The sequence below is a fragment of the Manis pentadactyla genome, chromosome 13 (genome assembly GCF_030020395.1).
Source record: "Manis pentadactyla isolate mManPen7 chromosome 13, mManPen7.hap1, whole genome shotgun sequence".
NCBI lineage: Eukaryota > Metazoa > Chordata > Mammalia > Pholidota > Manidae > Manis > Manis pentadactyla.
This window is the reverse complement of record NC_080031.1, coordinates 6,043,909-6,060,150: the sequence shown is the minus strand read 5'-3', so window position 1 is coordinate 6,060,150 and position 16,242 is coordinate 6,043,909. Positions and strand designations below refer to the sequence as shown.

Sequence of the window (16,242 nt, the reverse complement as noted above, 5' to 3'; positions counted from 1 at the left end):
TGCCCTCTCTGAGCCTGTTTCCTCTAAAATAAAATGAATATAATGCTACCTGGGCTGACTGTATCCCCCAATGCCTGACAGAGAATCTGATACAGAAGAGCAGGTTTGAGAGAGCATACTCAGTGGAGGAAAGGGAGATGGGAACAAAAGAAGATACACAGGCAAAAGGCCGTGCCAGCACCACCTCCATTTTTAGCCTCTCACTCTTCCCACCGAGATGAGATGTTTCCTTTTTCTGAGCTCCAGTTAGCATTTAACCTATCACACGTGCATTGCTATCTTTTGTGCGGTGGTGCTCTTGGCTTAAAATCCCCACAGGGGAGGAGCACCTTGAGGTGCAGAACCCCTCCTCTCCACCCCTCTGTCCTGCATCCCCACTGCATCCCAAGCAGGATTCAGTTGGCGTTTTTTTTTAATTGAATGAGATGGGCAGTGGGTCAAGACACACAAATAAGAAGAAACAGAGTTGCTGAGAGTGGAGGCAGGTGGAGTCACTTGGGGAAAACTCCCTGAAGGAAGGAAGCGGGGCTGGCTGCAGGATGGCAGGCAGGTGGGGTGTGGAGCAGAGGCACAGGGCAGTGTAGGCAGGAGGGGCGGGAGGCGCGAGCCAGACCTGGGCGGCACCCGGGGCCCAGGAGCTGGCTCCAGGCCTTCAGAGGGGCCCGGCACGCGCCTTCCTCTTCCTGGTCATGATTTATTCAACTGCAGCTGCGTCTGAAATATCCTAGGCAGGTGGTTCATTCTCTGAGGACCCAGCATGTGGGAGGATGTGGCATGTGGCCTCCAGATCAGACCCGAGCCACACGGCTGTCCTTCCTGAGACAGGCAGATCAGACATTAGCCCAGTGCACAGGATGACACAAGGCCAGGGAGACGACAGACCTTGCCCAGCGTCACATGGGACCAAGAGTTGCTAGAGGGGGAAAAGAGGGGAATGGGACTGTCCTAGAGGAAAGAAAGCCATTATCTCTGGGTCTGGGGGGACACATGGGCTGCAGTGGTCCCCCCACTCCACCCCCACCAACTCAGCTTCCTGACAACAAGCCCAATGCTGGGTCAGGAAATCTGAGCCTGGCTGGAGGGGAGCAGCTGAATGGTAGAGAGGAAAGTCATGCAGGAAGCAAACCTGTGGGTTCTCGCACCCCCAGCATGCTCCAGGCCAGACGTACCCCTAGACCACCTGTGCCTCCATGTCCCCATCTCTAAAGCACAGCCGTATCTCAGCTGTGCTTCAGCCCCTCATCGTCTTCACGTGGCAGAGAGGTAGCAAGCTCTTGTGGCTCCTATAAGGGCCCTGTAAGAAGAAGGCTCCACCCTCGTGACCTAAGCAGCCCCCAGAGGCCCTAATACCATCACACTGGAGACTGAATTTCAACATACGAATTTTGGAGGACACAAATATTCAGTATATAGCATTCTACCTCAAGCCCCTGCCAAATTCACATCCTTCTCACATGCAAAATGCATTCATTCCATCCCTCCAACCGCAAAATCTTAACTCATTCCAGCCATCAATAGCAAAGTGCAAAGTCTCATCTCAGTGTCACCTCAGTGATAATGCCATACAGGTGGGATGGCTGATTAACGGCATGGCTCACACCCTCACCGGTCTCCCTGTCACACGGTCAGCCCTCCACACCCTGAGTGCACTCGCGCCAACACACTTCCTCTTTCCTTGTAATAGGGGCAGGCAGAGAATTTTCCAGATCTTTAAGTTTGGGTTCCTTTTTGCTTAACAATCCCAGCTCCATCTTCAATTGTGTTTTACCGAAAGCAATCACAAGGGACAAAGCCCCTCCTTTAACACTGCTAAGAAATCTCCAGTTAAATGTCCAGTGTCATCACTCACAAGTTCCACCTTCTAGAAAACACTAGAACCCAAACACAAATCAGCCAAGTTCTTTGCCAGTTTATAACAAGGACAGCCTTTTCTTCACTGTCCAAGAACATGTCCCTTATTGCCATCTAAGATATCACCAGAATGGCCTTTACCATCCATATTTCTAACAACATTCTGTGCCTGGTTATTTACGTGGTCGCTAGAAGATGGACGCTTCTCTTTTCTGTGTGAGCTCTCACCAGAATCACCTTTTGAAGTCCCTTCACAGCGACAGCCACGTTTCTAGCATGTACTTCAAAGCTCTTCCAACCTCTACCCATTATCCAGTTTCAAAGCCTTGTCCACATTTTTAGGTATTTGTTATAACAGTACCCACTTCTGGGCCCTCTGCTTTATTCAGTCCACCAATTCAAATGCTAATCTCTTCCAGAAACAACCTCACAGACGCACGCAGAGATAATATTTAACCAGCTGAGCATCCCTTGGCCCAGACTGGCACATGAAATTAGCTATTACATACCCCAATTCCGCCCTCATCCTTTAAACAAAAGAACAGTCTAGCTAGGGAGAAAAGAAGCATAAATCATAGATAATGGACTAGAATAGCCTTCTAAGCACAGTTACATCTGCCATAAACACGGCTCCAGAAGCCCAGGGATAAAGGGCTTTGGGGGTAACGTTCTGCCTGGAACAGGATGCACCAAAGAAGGACTCACCATGGACGAGACATCTGAGCTGAGCCTAGGAACATGTAGGGTTTCACCAGGCAGAGGAGGAGGAGACAGGCAAGCCCTGTAGGAGAGAGAATGATAAAGGTATGATGCAAAGAAACACATGGATGGCAAGGGGACCGTGTGGCTGGAACCCAGTATGAGAACAATTTTTGGCTCACAGCAAAATTGAGCAGAAGGAACAGAGAGTCGCCATATACACCCTTCCTACTCACACACAGAGAGCAGCCTCCCCCATTATCAACACCCCACACCAGCACGTTTACAGTTAGAACCCGTGAACCTACACTGACAAAGCATTATCACCCAGAGGCCACACTCACACTGCAGGGCTCACTGCTGGTGTGCGGTCTGCTGGGCTCGGCCAAGGTTTGATGACATGTAGCTACCGCCACAGGATCATACAGAAGAGTTTCACCGCCCTAAAACCCTCTGTGCTCCACCTATTCACACCCTATCCCCTCAACCCCTGGAAGCTACTGCTCTTTTTATTGTCTCCACAGTTTTGCCTTTTCCAGAATTTCATAGAATTGGATTCATATATAGACTTTTCATACTGGCTCCTTTTACTTAGTTAATATGCATTTAGGTTTCCTTCATATCTTTTCATGGCTGATACTCAATTCTTTTTATCACTGAATATATTCCATTATTCTTTTTTCATGTCAAAATATTCTGAACATCCCCACGACATGACAATCCCATTTTTAGAATCTACAACTTGAAATATGTGACAACAAAAACTGTGATGGACCATGTAAGACCTTGTTCGTTATGCTTCAGAAGATTGGAGACTGATGAGAATTAGGCTTGGGGTGGATTAATGATTTTGCATTGAGTCCCCTATACAGAATTTTATTGTTGTTAACAACCATTTGATTGTAAGGCTGCCTGGCTCAGAAGGCAGGGACCCATGGCCTCATGCAACCTGCTAAGGAACCAGGTGAAAGATAGCAGCCAGACCTCACAATGGGGCCATCTCAGGAGGACCCTCATAAATGGACGTTCTCCATTCCCATAATCGTCGGCAACATTCATTTCTGGACGGGTTATTTTCTCGTTTTCTGAGTGGGCAAAGGTTAAGTAAGGGTGGCAGGAGTGTGCCCTTAATGAGGTCAGGTCCTTCTGCAGGACTGTCTTGCACTGCTGGGGGACTCATTTATGAAATCAGATCCTCCCATCATGAAGAAAAATGTAAAGGCTGGGTCATCTTCCCTTGGATGAAACATGAACTTTTTAAATAAATAGATTTTTATGAAGCACTATATTTTTTTAATGCAGCAGAGATTTCTCCAAAGAATGTGGTAATTTTTAATATTTAATAGTTTAGTATACCCTGTCTAGTTAACAAACATTCTATAAAGGGAAAATAAAGTTTTTAAGATCCATGTTACTGTAACAGAAGACCTATAAAATTTATATATCTGCACCTGTATAAACATATATGTGATACATATACTTTATTTTTAAATGGGGCCAAATTCTAGCACAATGCAGTCCAACAGAAACTTCTGCAACGATGGAAATTTTTGTATCTTCATTATCCAACATGGTAGCCATTAGCCACGACTGGCTATCGACAACTTGAGATGTGTTCTGAGCAGGTGACTAAAGAACCAAATTTCTAATTTTATTTAATTTTAATTAGCTTACATTTAAATTTAGTCAAATATCCACATGTTACAGTACTGTATTAAATAGCACAGATCTATATAGCATTTTGCAAACATTTAATTCACTCAGTACTGATTGTCAAGGTCTTTCCAATCTAATAAATGTGCTTCTCAAATACTAGTGCATGACAACACCAATAAGTTAAAAAGTATAATGTAAAATTAGACCCCAATTCCAGTAGCAATAAGTATGTATGTCAGAATAAATTTTTAAAGACAATACATGACCCAAATAAAGAGACCTAGACTATCTCACTAAGGTATTTTTTTACAAAGAAGAATAGAAACTATGGCCAAAAGTACTGAACCCAGGAAGCCAGAAAAAGAATAAAGTAAAAGTGTTGATAATTAGGAAAATGATGGCCACAACCTGCGTGGGGATGAGGCCAGCTCGCCCTTAAATAGGAGAGTCAGGGAGACATTTCTGGAGATGTGATGTTTTCAGGCAACATCTGGGGTATGAAAATGAATGAATCACCTGAAGATGTGGAGAAGTGACTTCCAGACCAGGGTTCATCAACTACCGAGATTTGGGGCCAGATCATTCTTGCTGTAGGGATTGTCCCCTGAATTGTAGGATTTTGGCAGCATCCCTGGCCTCCACACTAGATACCAGTAGCCTCTCCCCCTGCCCCGAGTTGTGACAACAAAAATGTCTCTCCCGTGGCCAAGTGGCCCTTGTCGGGAGGGAAGGGGAGAGGAAGGAGGGAGAATAACCCCAGTAGTGAACCACTTGTCTAGACAAACAAAGAGTAAGTTCAAGGGCTCTGAGGTGGCATCAGGATGGAATATCCAGGGACCCAAGGAGGTGAGAGGTCGGTGAGGAAGACGATGTTAGGGGAGGTAGGGAGAGATGTAGGGCTTATGCACGCAGCCCCTTGTAGGAATTTGATCTTTGTTCTAAGAGAAATGAGAAAACATTGAGCCATTGAATGCTTTTCAAGAGGGGCAGGAAATGATCTGCTCCATGTCTAAAAAGAGCATTGATTTGGAGATTGGCCTTTGAGGGGCACAAGGGGGACCTTAGGAGATTTAAGGAACCCTAGAGAATAGTGTTGGAAAACTCAGTCTCTTACCAGTTGATGAACGTCCCTATGCCTCAGTTTCCTCATTTGTAAAATGGGGATAATAATAGTACATCTACTCTGAGGGCAGTTTTGATGATTAACAGGAACAAGTGTTTGTAATACATGTGAAATGGTGCCTAGCACATAGCAAGTGCTTCATACCTTTTATTCTTACTATGACTGCATTAGTCCAAATGAAAGATGTTGTAAGTTTTGAGTGATAGTAGTGAAATTATTTCTGTGGAAGGCTGCAGCTATGGAGAGCTGTGGAATTAAAGGTAATGACATGTAATTGTAGATTAATGATACCAAAATAAAATATTTAAAAAAGGTAATGAATATGCAAAAGCTTGCAGAGAAGTGGGCAAAAAAGATATAGGGGAGGTCGATGGACAAGGTGAGTGGGTGGTGAAGGAAATGAAGTTGTGATCGATAACTACAGAGTTTTTTACTTCAACAGTGTATGGATGAGGGTCCCATTTATGCAACAGAAAAGACTGAAGGTCAATTTAGAACATATTAGATTTGAGATATCCATGAGGATATGTTAAGTAATAGCTGATCAATAGATCAGAGCTCAGGGAACAATCTAGACTGAAGATATAGACCTGTTCTTTTGCAAAGAGAGGAAACATTTAATAATTTAATTTGAATTAAACACTTAGTAAAAATATTTAAAGGCACTCTAGTTCTAAGGAATTTCATTGAACACATGCAAAATTACATTTGTACAAATCATTCATTGAAGCATTATTTGTAATCGTACAGTTTGGAAATCACCTAAATATCCACTGAGAAGGAACTGGTTAAAATGACCCTAAGTGGAATATTATACAACTGATAAGAAAACAAACCAGCTTTATATGTCCTGATACAGAATAAGCCACAAGAGGCATCATTCAGTGAAAGAAAAAGCAAGATATACAACAAGATGTATAAAGACTACATTTGTGTATATTCCATACCTCCCCAAAAAGACAGATTTGCTAATACCATTATATTCATGGATATTTCTGGAAGGACACACAGTTGCTAACAACTGTTAACAACAGCTTAAAGGACAGGAGTTGATGGAGATTTACTCTTTACTCCATGTTCTTTGGTATCATTGTATTTAGAAACACAGTCCCATATTACAAATTTGCCTATATGTAAATTTTTTTAGAAAAACATGATTTGAGGGGGTGGAGGAAATCACTCTAGTAGCAATGTGTAGTAAGAGATTAGAGGCAGGATACCAGCTAGCAAGGCTACTGTAATGGTCCAAGCAAGAGAAGATGAGCATTAGGGCTAAGCTGTGTCAGTGAGGATGGAGAGGAGAGCTAGTCAGCTCCAAGAGGTGCTTTTCAGGTAGAAGTCAAACTTGGATGAATGACTGGATATGGGGGTGACAGCAAGAGAGGACGACTCCCAGGATTAGAGTTAAGGAGGATTTCATGCTGGAGTCACTTGCCCAAATCTGCCTGTTCCTCTAATAGCTCCTGGAGGACTGGGTGGACAGAGATCTGCCTGTACAAGCTGAAGAGAGGGGTGTCCAGGGTTGGGGGTGCACCTGGGTGAGCAGAGACCTCCAACTGCACACACACACACACACACACACACACACACACACACACACACACGGAATCACCATCCCATCCACTACTGGGCTGCGCTCACCCAGAAAAGCTGAAACATCTGCCTTCCTACATAACGCACTTGGGAAAAAAAACACCCATGGACATTCTCCTTTCCTTCCTGCCAATGAGCAGCAGAAATGGCTCCAACATCAAGAAACTATTTCAGATTTTTCCCTTTTCCCCAGCTGGGAGTTGAGTTGCCCCTCATTTTGGAATAGCCCGGTGCCACGCAGCCACAGGAGGCTATGCTTGTGAGCTGCCCTTCTGCGGGTGGAGGCCTGCAGGTGAGGGGTGCTGGGCAACAGCAGTCTTCCAGAGTTAGAAACACGGGCTTGGAAATCAGGACGCAGCTGGCTTACAAAGAGGCTCTGCCTGAGATGGGTCCAGACTGTGCAAAGCTGAGGTGGAGGCGGTCTCAGACAGCTGCGGGATCTCATCCCATTTCTTTTTCACCAAAAGCCAATAAAAAAAATTGCTAACTCTGCTCACATTCCACAAGGATGAGTCTTGTTTATCCCTAGGCATAGCTGTCCCTTCCAAAAAAACAGCTAATTCATTTTTCTTTTACTGAAGACACTGAGTCAGGCCTCGGATGGGCCTTTTCTCACCTCTCACACAGCCCTTTCTGCCCACCCCCACCCCCGACTTTGTGCAGACTGAGAAGTGCTGAGCTCAGCCAAGCCAAAACCCTGAGGCTGAGCCTGAAAACCCAGGCAGCCCCAAGCCCAAGCCCTCAGCATCTTTGCCAGATGCTGCTGCACAGAGACGGGCATGAGCAAGATCTTCCCAGCGAGCAGGTCCTGGCCTTCACACCACCTCTAGCCCTAATGCTTTGGGATCCAGCAACCCTCCTCCCACCTCCAGCCACCCCTGAGTGGGGAGGGAGCCACTGCTCTGGCTCACAGGGTTCCTCTGCTTCACAGCCTCAGTCTCTTCCCACCCACTCCCCACCCCATGTATGGAAGCAGGTCTTTCAGTTTCTGTACCCTGATGCTCTGACATCCGGGTGACTGCCCTTCCCAGGGTAGGCCAGTTCCTAGAGGTCATACACCAACCACCCACAAGCACCCCTTTCAAATGCAACCCGACAAATCTAATTGAATCATTCTAATGAACAAATCAATTTAATTCACAGATCTGATTTGCCCACACCATCTCCTTTATGAGGCTGTCACACCCAGGCCGCTAGCTACCTGCCCTAACAATCCTAGGGCCAGGACCAGCACCGGGTGCTGTGCCCCACCCCTGGCCCCAAAGCCCTCCGAAATTATTCAAACTAGCCAGTCCTAAACCTGCTATCTTGCCTCGCCTATTCCTTCTCACCGAAACTACAATAAAGTTTCTTGCCCACAGTTGCTCCTCCCTCGGCCTCCTGACCAACCCCAGTGCTTCCCAGCGTGCCCCCGACTGTGGGTGGCGTGCCCCTCCTCATGGGACCTGGGAACATAGCAAACTACCTTTTCAGTGGCAGCCACCTCCTGATCCACTGGCCTCGCCTTACCTAAAGAATAGTAAAATCTTTATTTTTCAACATGACCTCAGCCATGAGCTCCTACCCACTTCTGAAACCGTCCTCACTGGGTGGCCTCCTTGACGGCCACATCTTAGCCTTACGGACACCCACCCGTTCCTGTGGTGTGGTCCCCTGGCTCTCCCCGCCCTCTCACACTCCTTGCTGGCGGCTGCGCCTTCGGGCCCTGCCCTGGGTTTGTTCTGCTCCAGGCCTACAGTGCCCCTGGGGTGCTCCTGACCACCTATTTGCCAACAGCCAGGGGAGGTCTGCCCTCTGCTCAGCCCCATGCTGGACCTCTCCGCGCACACGTCCCACAGGTCCCTCAAGCTCAACACAGCCAACACTAAGTTCATGATCATTTGCTCCGAAGCTGCCCCGTCTCTCCTCATCCTTCAGAGCAGCCACACCAGAAACCTGGCGTTTCTCACCACCCTCACCAAACACACCCAGGAAGTGCTTGTGTACCATGCACTCCCTAATGTGGATCTGGTCCATCCCCACCGCTCCGGCCCCATTTCAGGCCCTCTTCTCCACTCTGTCTCCCTCCGTGGAACTGCGGATGTGCTCACCTGCTCTGCTCTATCGTGCACATCCTTCGGATCCCACACCGTCACCGCAGTTTCCACTCCTTTGTCCAAAACGCAAACTCATCACACTTCTCCCCTGCTTTACAGCCTTCCATGGCTCCCCACTGCTTACTGCACAAAATCTAAAATATTTAGCCTTATAAATCCAGGCTTTCATGACCTGGCTCCTTCTCCCTTCCCAACCACATCTCAGGTACCACCCCTCCCGCCACTCTACGCTTGAACCACGTGCAACGTGAGAATGGGCAGCTCCCCAGACACACTTCCCACCTCCACGCCTCTGCTTCTGAGACTCCCACCGTTGGAAATGCCTTTCTGCTTTCTGGGAAAACCACCACAGCTTTCTCCCAAACCCTCCTTGGAATTCTGTCCTTTTCTGCCACATAAGCAGCACTTATCATGTTTGATTGCTCTAACTTCTTTTTATATCCATTCAAAAATATTTCCTGAGAAGTGACTTTGCTCCAAGACCTGGAGGCCCTAGAGATACAGCAGTAAACAAGACACACCCGGACCCTGACCTCAAGCAAGTGTCTACCACACCCATTGCTTCCCCTAGAAGCTGCCTTCCACCTTCCAGCTCCCCTCTGAACATACAAGAGTAAAGAACCACTGAGCGGCAGAGGATCTGTGTGGCCCTCTGTTCATTGCCCACAACGCCCCGAGTTCGCTTCCTGAATCTACCTAATCTCCCTCATCTACCCTGCCTCTCTGCTCCCTTCCTATAACTCTTCGATGACTTCCCATTACCCAAGTCCAAAGAGACAAGGGCTTCCTCAACTGGCTTTTCCCCTTTTTTCTCTTCCCCTCCCAACTTTCACTGCCTCAGGCAACTCCAAACATCTGTGTTCGCCCACACCCATTCTGCCTTGCTCTGTCTCTGTCCCTTTGCTCATGCCGTCCCCTCTGTCTTAAAGGCCCTTCCTTCTCTTCACTGGGTTTACCTGCTACCTTGCAGTGTAACAAACCACTCAGACTAGTCCCTAAAGGCAACAATGTATCTGAGTCAGCAGCCTGGTCGGGGATCAGCTGGGATGGCTCTGCCGGCTCCGGGCAGCGCAGGCTGGGCTCAGCCAGGCAGCGGTGGGCAGTGGGCAGGTGGCTTGAGGGCTGCAGGATCCCAAAGGGGCCCACTCAGTGTCTGGGAATTGGCTGGGGCTGTCAACAGGGGCATTGCAGTTCGGGCCACTCCACGTGGCTAGCTTGGGCTTCCTTGCCCAGCAGCTGGGTTCCAAGAAACAAGCCCTAATGGGGAAGCATTTAAGAAGTCCCTGCCGGTGTCACATTTGCTGAAGTCCCACTGGCCAGAGGGTGCCATACAGCTGAGCCCAGAATCAGTGTGGAAGAGATGTGACTCACTGGGGGGCCATTAACATAGCGACTCTCTACAGTCTGTCCTTTATGCCTAAGAGGCTGTGCCTGCCCACATGTGAAATGTACTCACCTTCCCAAAATACCCAAAGTGGTGTCCAATCGCAACACCAGGCCCCGAGTCCATAACATGCAGCAGGTCTGAGGTGGCGGAGTCTCCTGGGGTACACTCCTCAGCTGTGGCTCCCCTTGACTCAGAGACCTGTGTCCTAACAAGTCATCTGCCCCCACGTGCCCATACGATGGTGAGCAGGCCGAGGAGGCTCGGAGCAATCACCGATTCCAAGCAGTTCTGAAATCCAGCCAGGCGCTGCTGTCAGAAGGCAGGGAGTGTTACTGGAATATTCTAGTATTCTCCTTGGCTTCTGGTTATGCCCTCTGAGAGGATTTTCCATAAGAAAAGTCCCCCTGGGGGATATTGGCCATCTTACTGCCCATGGAAAGTTGGGGGCCCAGGGTCTCTTTTCATTTTTGTTTCAGTCCCTTTTAGCCCAAACTGATAAGAGTTTTTGCCAATACTATACTCTTAAACTTTATGGGTTTTTTGTAATATTGGGTCCACTTCATGCACCGAAATCCACACACCTAATTAATTTCAAGAAGACTCTACTTCAGCTACAGGACAACACCCTTAATATTCTTAGAAATGCTCTGTTTAACTGAGAAGGTCTACTAGGCACCACCTTAAATCTTCCTGGGGTCTTAACAAAGGTTCAACAATCATACCCTGAATTCATCTTTACAATTAGGCCAATTCTCACTTTGAGAATCTGTTATCTGCTGGAAAATAGTTTTCTTTTCCGACCCAACAAACTGGCCAGACCCTTATTTGGCTCATTGCTCCCTTAAAATAACTTACTACCCGCTAGAAGCCCCCAAACTACACTTCCAACCTCCCATCTCTAGAGTCTAGCCAAATCCACAAATTCATTAAGTGCACTTAGTATCTTCAAAGTCACCACAGCAACACGTTCACCGGTCATCTCGGCGCCATATGACTCCAGTCACTACGTAACACGGGTCCCCCTTGCTCCAGCCTCCAGGCGGTTTCCTCACGGCTCTCCCAGCCTCCCCCGACAGGCCACACACAATTCCTCCAGCCTGCGCAGCAAACCCCTCCCTGCTTTTTGTCCTGGCCACCGCCCGCCGCCCACCACCCAGTGCCAGAGCCAAAGCCACACGTTTAGGTTTTTAAGACAGCACCACACTTCTAGATACCATTTATGTATCAGGTATCTATTGTTAAGCAACAGACCACTTAAAATACCAGCTTAAAACAACCACCCTTGTATGTAGCTCTTGTATTGTGTGGGTCAGGAAATCAGATTTGTCTCTGTCGCACAATATCTGGGGGCCTCAGCTTGGAAACTTGAACAACTAGGGGAACAAAACAGCTTGGGGCGGGGTTTCTCTGGAAGCTTCTTTAGGTACATGTCCAGAGCCTGGGCTGAATGCCTCCAAAGGCTCAGTTCACCTGGGACTGTCTCCCAAAGTGTGTTCACACCCCTCTCCGTGTGCCTAGTGCTTCCTGACAGCATGGCGCCCAGGTAGCCACGCCTCTTACATGGTGGCTCTAAGAGTGTGATCCAGTGAACAAAGTAAAACTTGTAGGGCCTTTTAAGACCTAAATTCACAAGTCTTTTAGCATCATTTCTGTCATATTCTATTGGCTGAAACAGGTACAAGCCAATCAAGATTCCAGAGGGGACACAGACTTCCCATTTTGTAGATATGAATCCAGGTTTTAGAACCCCCTTAGTAGGCTTCTCTGGGATGGTTCATTTCTGTTCCATGTGGTGTCAGTTGTGATCACACATGCTTTTGTGACCACGTGGCAAGTCACCTGGGGGCTAGCTGATGCCAAATGGTGGTTGATGTAAACTGAGGCACCTCCCTTCTCTCCACGGCTAACTCACACTTCCTCATGTGAATCCCTTGAAGGCAGGTCCCAACGTGCAAACACTTACCACGCTTCTGTGTGCATGACATCAGCTGACAGCCCGTGGACTGAAGCAGGGCTCACAGCCAAGCCCAGAATCAATGTGGAAGGGGTCACACAGGGGCCCCAGGAACCAGGAGGCACGGCCACTGGAGGGCTTTACGGAAACGGTCCCCCACACCTGGACAATGCCCTTTGTCTCTTAAGACTCGATTCACACCTTACCTCCTCCAAGAAGGCCTCTCTGTCACACTGGGTCTCCCACAATACTTTATGCACATCTCTACCTCTGCACTTACCCTACTACTTTCTAACTGTCTACATACCACTTACGTCTCCACATCAGACAAGCCTTTGAAGGCAGAGATTGTGCTCTATCGATCTTTGTATTCCCAAGGTCCAGCCCTGTGCCTAGAACACTGTGTCCAGAATAATTATGTCTCTTAATTTGTTGCTCCATTAGCCATGCATGAATAAAGTTTTTCTAAATAAATGTTGATAATTCTATCTCCATTGGTACTTTGTCCTCTTGCCCTCTGTCTTGCATTCTAAGAGAGAATCTTTATTTTTTGTCATACTCTCCAAAAGAGCATGCAGGTTTTCAGGGAGTGACCCCACATGGGGTGTTCATCTCCACTAGAGATGAGGCAAGGCAACAGAGCGTAGAGCTGCGGGTTCAAGATTTTTTAATTTCGTAGACTTAGTCACATTTCCAAAGAGGTTTGAGGATCAACAGAAAGTTACCAATTTTCTTTTCTTACCTAGTAAGGACATTGAAAACATATACACAATGAACAAACCAGAAAGCGACTCATAAGACCAGAGAACAGACTGGTGGTTGCTGTAAGGGTGTGCAAAAAAAGAGAAAAAAATACACACATAAAAAAAAATACTACCTACCACCACCAGTTCAAAACAGCGGGAAGGTACAACCTTAGAATGAAAGTAGAGGCCTTGTCAAGGAAGAGGCACTGTGTGGCCTAAGGCCTCAATGAGCCCTAAATCAGGACACAGTGGTATGTGCTGCCTTGACATCTGATAAAATCAAGCAGGCTTCAAATGGCCTACCCACCAGCTCCCACACAGCTTCTGCCAATCTGTTCCCCAAGCCACCGACCCTCCTTATCCTGGATACCAAGCACAGTGCCTGCTTATCCCTGAGTTCTCTGCCAGCCCACGGAACTATTTTAAAGAGCCCATCATATTCTCCTGTGGGGAACAGGCAACCCTCGCCATGACATTACAAAGCCTATCCCCCACCTCTTGTTTGCCCTGGTCCTGACTGCAGCTCCCATGTGGCAGTGCCTGGCATGTGGGGTCCTCCTCTGGGCCACAAGTATTTGTGACTAACGAACTGCTGTCAAACCCATCTGTCCAGTGTCACATGTCATATGTTCTGCCATCTCCAAAACCTGAGGGCGGAAATCCCTCTCCCTTATCAACAGCGTGAAGAGGAAGTGATCAGAACAAGGTGGCAACACGACAGCTAGGTTCAGAGTATCCCTCGTCATCTTTGTTTTGCATATTTCCCCCAGGAACCAGCGAAATCAGCCCTGCAGAAGTCTGTGGACCACCCGGGGAACAGTGGAGAGCCCGGTGTGTGGAGCCAGGAGATCTGCGACCTAGCTGGTCCTGGCTGTACTCCAAAGTATGTGTCTGACCCCTGACATCATTATCCTTCTTGGGCCTGTTTCTAGCTATAGAACGATGGGATGGCTTCTGCCACCTCTGTGATTCTATAAAGACAATCCGATGAAATCAGTGGACAAGAAGAGTGAATGTCTGGTGCACCCTGGTCATCCTACAGGAAGGCGCTGTCTAGCAGGGTTTTCACCCTGCGTCTATAGCTGGGGCAACTGGAGATAATGGAAGACGAAAGAGCAGGGCGCCCAACAGGGCCGCCCCCACCTGCCAGGAAATCTTGCCTTGGGTGGAGTCCTCCGGCCTCTTCTTGCTCTCAGCACTCCGTCCCATTAGCAAATGGGAGTTTTGAAATCTCCCTTTAACCATCCCGTGTTCCATCCCAGCCCCCAGATCCACTCATCTCAGCCATTAGCTCCACTAGCAGAGACCTTGCTTTAGCAGACACACAATTGTCACACCGTCTAGATCCACACTCCCCTCCGCTTCCTGAGGAAAAGTGCTCGGGGACCCAGAAAGTAGGCCAGGTCCTCATAACCTTATCAAAATAGCACAGCTACCCTCAGAGACTGGGCCATGGAGTGGGAAACAGGGCATCTGGGGTCTTGTGCAACCAGAGCCCAGGCATCTGCTGTAGTTAAGGGGCCTCTGGGTGTCCCCATGTCCTGCCAAAAAAGGAACCATCTCCAGCCCCATTCTGTGTGTGTGTGTGTGTGTGTGTGTGTGTGTGTGTGTGTGTGAAAGAGAGAGAGAGAGAGAGAGACAAGGGTTAGGCACATGCCTTCTGATAGAAACAATCCCTGGACTGGGACCCAGAAAGCCGGTAAGTAGGAACGAACGCAGTGCAAGGAGCGACAGGGAGGAGTCCGCTGTGTCTGAAATGCAGCAGGAAGGTGAATAGGAGAGAGAAGATTGCTAGAGGCTGGCAGCCAGGGTCTAGGACACCCAGGGCCTTAAAAATTACCCTAAAGACAATGAGAAGCCAAGTTACCTGACCTGAGGAGGAGCCGGCTTACCAGACTAGCATTCTGCAGCCCCCAGCCCCTGGGGAGCTTGTGAGAAGGGCAGACTCAGGCAGCGCCCCCACCAAACTAGGGTGATCCCAGGCAGGCAGGAGCAGCTGTGTGTTTAGCCCCAAGAGCTGCTCTTGTTTCCCAGAGTGCATGGCTCCCAGACTCAAGCATCCTCGGGGCTAGAGAGTCCCATCACTCTATGTTCTGGGAGGCCAGCTAACTTGACGGGAGAGAGGGGGATATGACTCTCCCACCTGCTAGCCCAGGCTGGCCTCTAGAGTGCCGCTGCAGGGACGGAAACCGCCACCAAGGTGCCAAGGCTCACTTCCATGGAGAAACAGGCAGGCGGCGGGGAGGCACGCAGCCCACAGGATGTCCTGGAAAGAATTCACAAGGAAGCCCGAGGTTGCAACTCAAAACCTTTGTTCAAAAAAATTCACCTCACCTGTGGATGGGAGAGACACGTCATCAGCCCTGGCTGTAGAAAAAAAAAAGTCTAAGGACTTCTGGTGACGTCAGATTGATGGGGCTAGGACAGGTGTCCCAGGGGATTAAAAGTTTGGTCTCCACTTGCCGTTTAGTCTTCCCTTCCCCACAGTTCCACAATTTCGCCTCCCACTGGGCTAGGATGCAGCAGTGGAGTGGCTCAGCACTGAGGACTTGAGGTCCACAGCCCAGGGGAACTGGCCAGCTCTCCCACTTTCTTGCCATGAAATGGGATGGGATGAACCCAGCAGCTTGCTGAGGGGTCCAGGCGGCATGGGTGTAACGGGCGCAGGACAGCATTCGGCAGAGGGCAGCACCCAGCCAGCAGGAGGAGGGGTTGGGCGTGGAAGGAGGAATATATGAAATCGAGAAGAACCTTCTAGCTGTTTGCTCAAGAAGGTGCCAGCCCAGGAGCTGGGGGAGACTGGGTGCCCCAGAGCAGAAAGCCCCTGAAGGGCTTGGTGTTCCAGGATGGATGAGGGGCGGGGCAGGGCCGGGGAGTCAGACAGACCAGGTGCCCCGCCTGCCCTGCTTCTGAAGCTCTGCTCCCAAGTGGGAAAGCGCGCCACCATCTTCCTTTGGAGAAAGCTTGGAATATTCCAACTCCAAAACCTCTCACTGGAGGCTCCACAGGAGGGGGGCTCCTGCTGAAAAGGAAACGAGGCCGCGGGGGGCACTGTGCAAGAGGCCGGTCGCTGGCCTCCAACCTCCACCCTCTCCCCAGCGGTTTTCCCCCAGGCTTCCGAAGCCTGCCTAAATCAG

The 16,242-nt window shown here is 48.9% G+C and overlaps 1 protein-coding gene across 1 annotated transcript in view; it reads right to left on the bottom strand.

Moving 5' to 3' along the window:
• Nucleotides 1-16,242, bottom strand: part of CBL (Cbl proto-oncogene) — a 377,716-nt gene that overhangs the window by 175,336 nt on the left and 186,138 nt on the right. Inside the window, exon 17 of the transcript XR_008993515.1 lies at nucleotides 2,557-2,632. The gene's annotated coding sequence lies outside the window, so the exon portion shown is untranslated. The remainder of the gene's footprint in view (nucleotides 1-2,556; nucleotides 2,633-16,242) is intronic.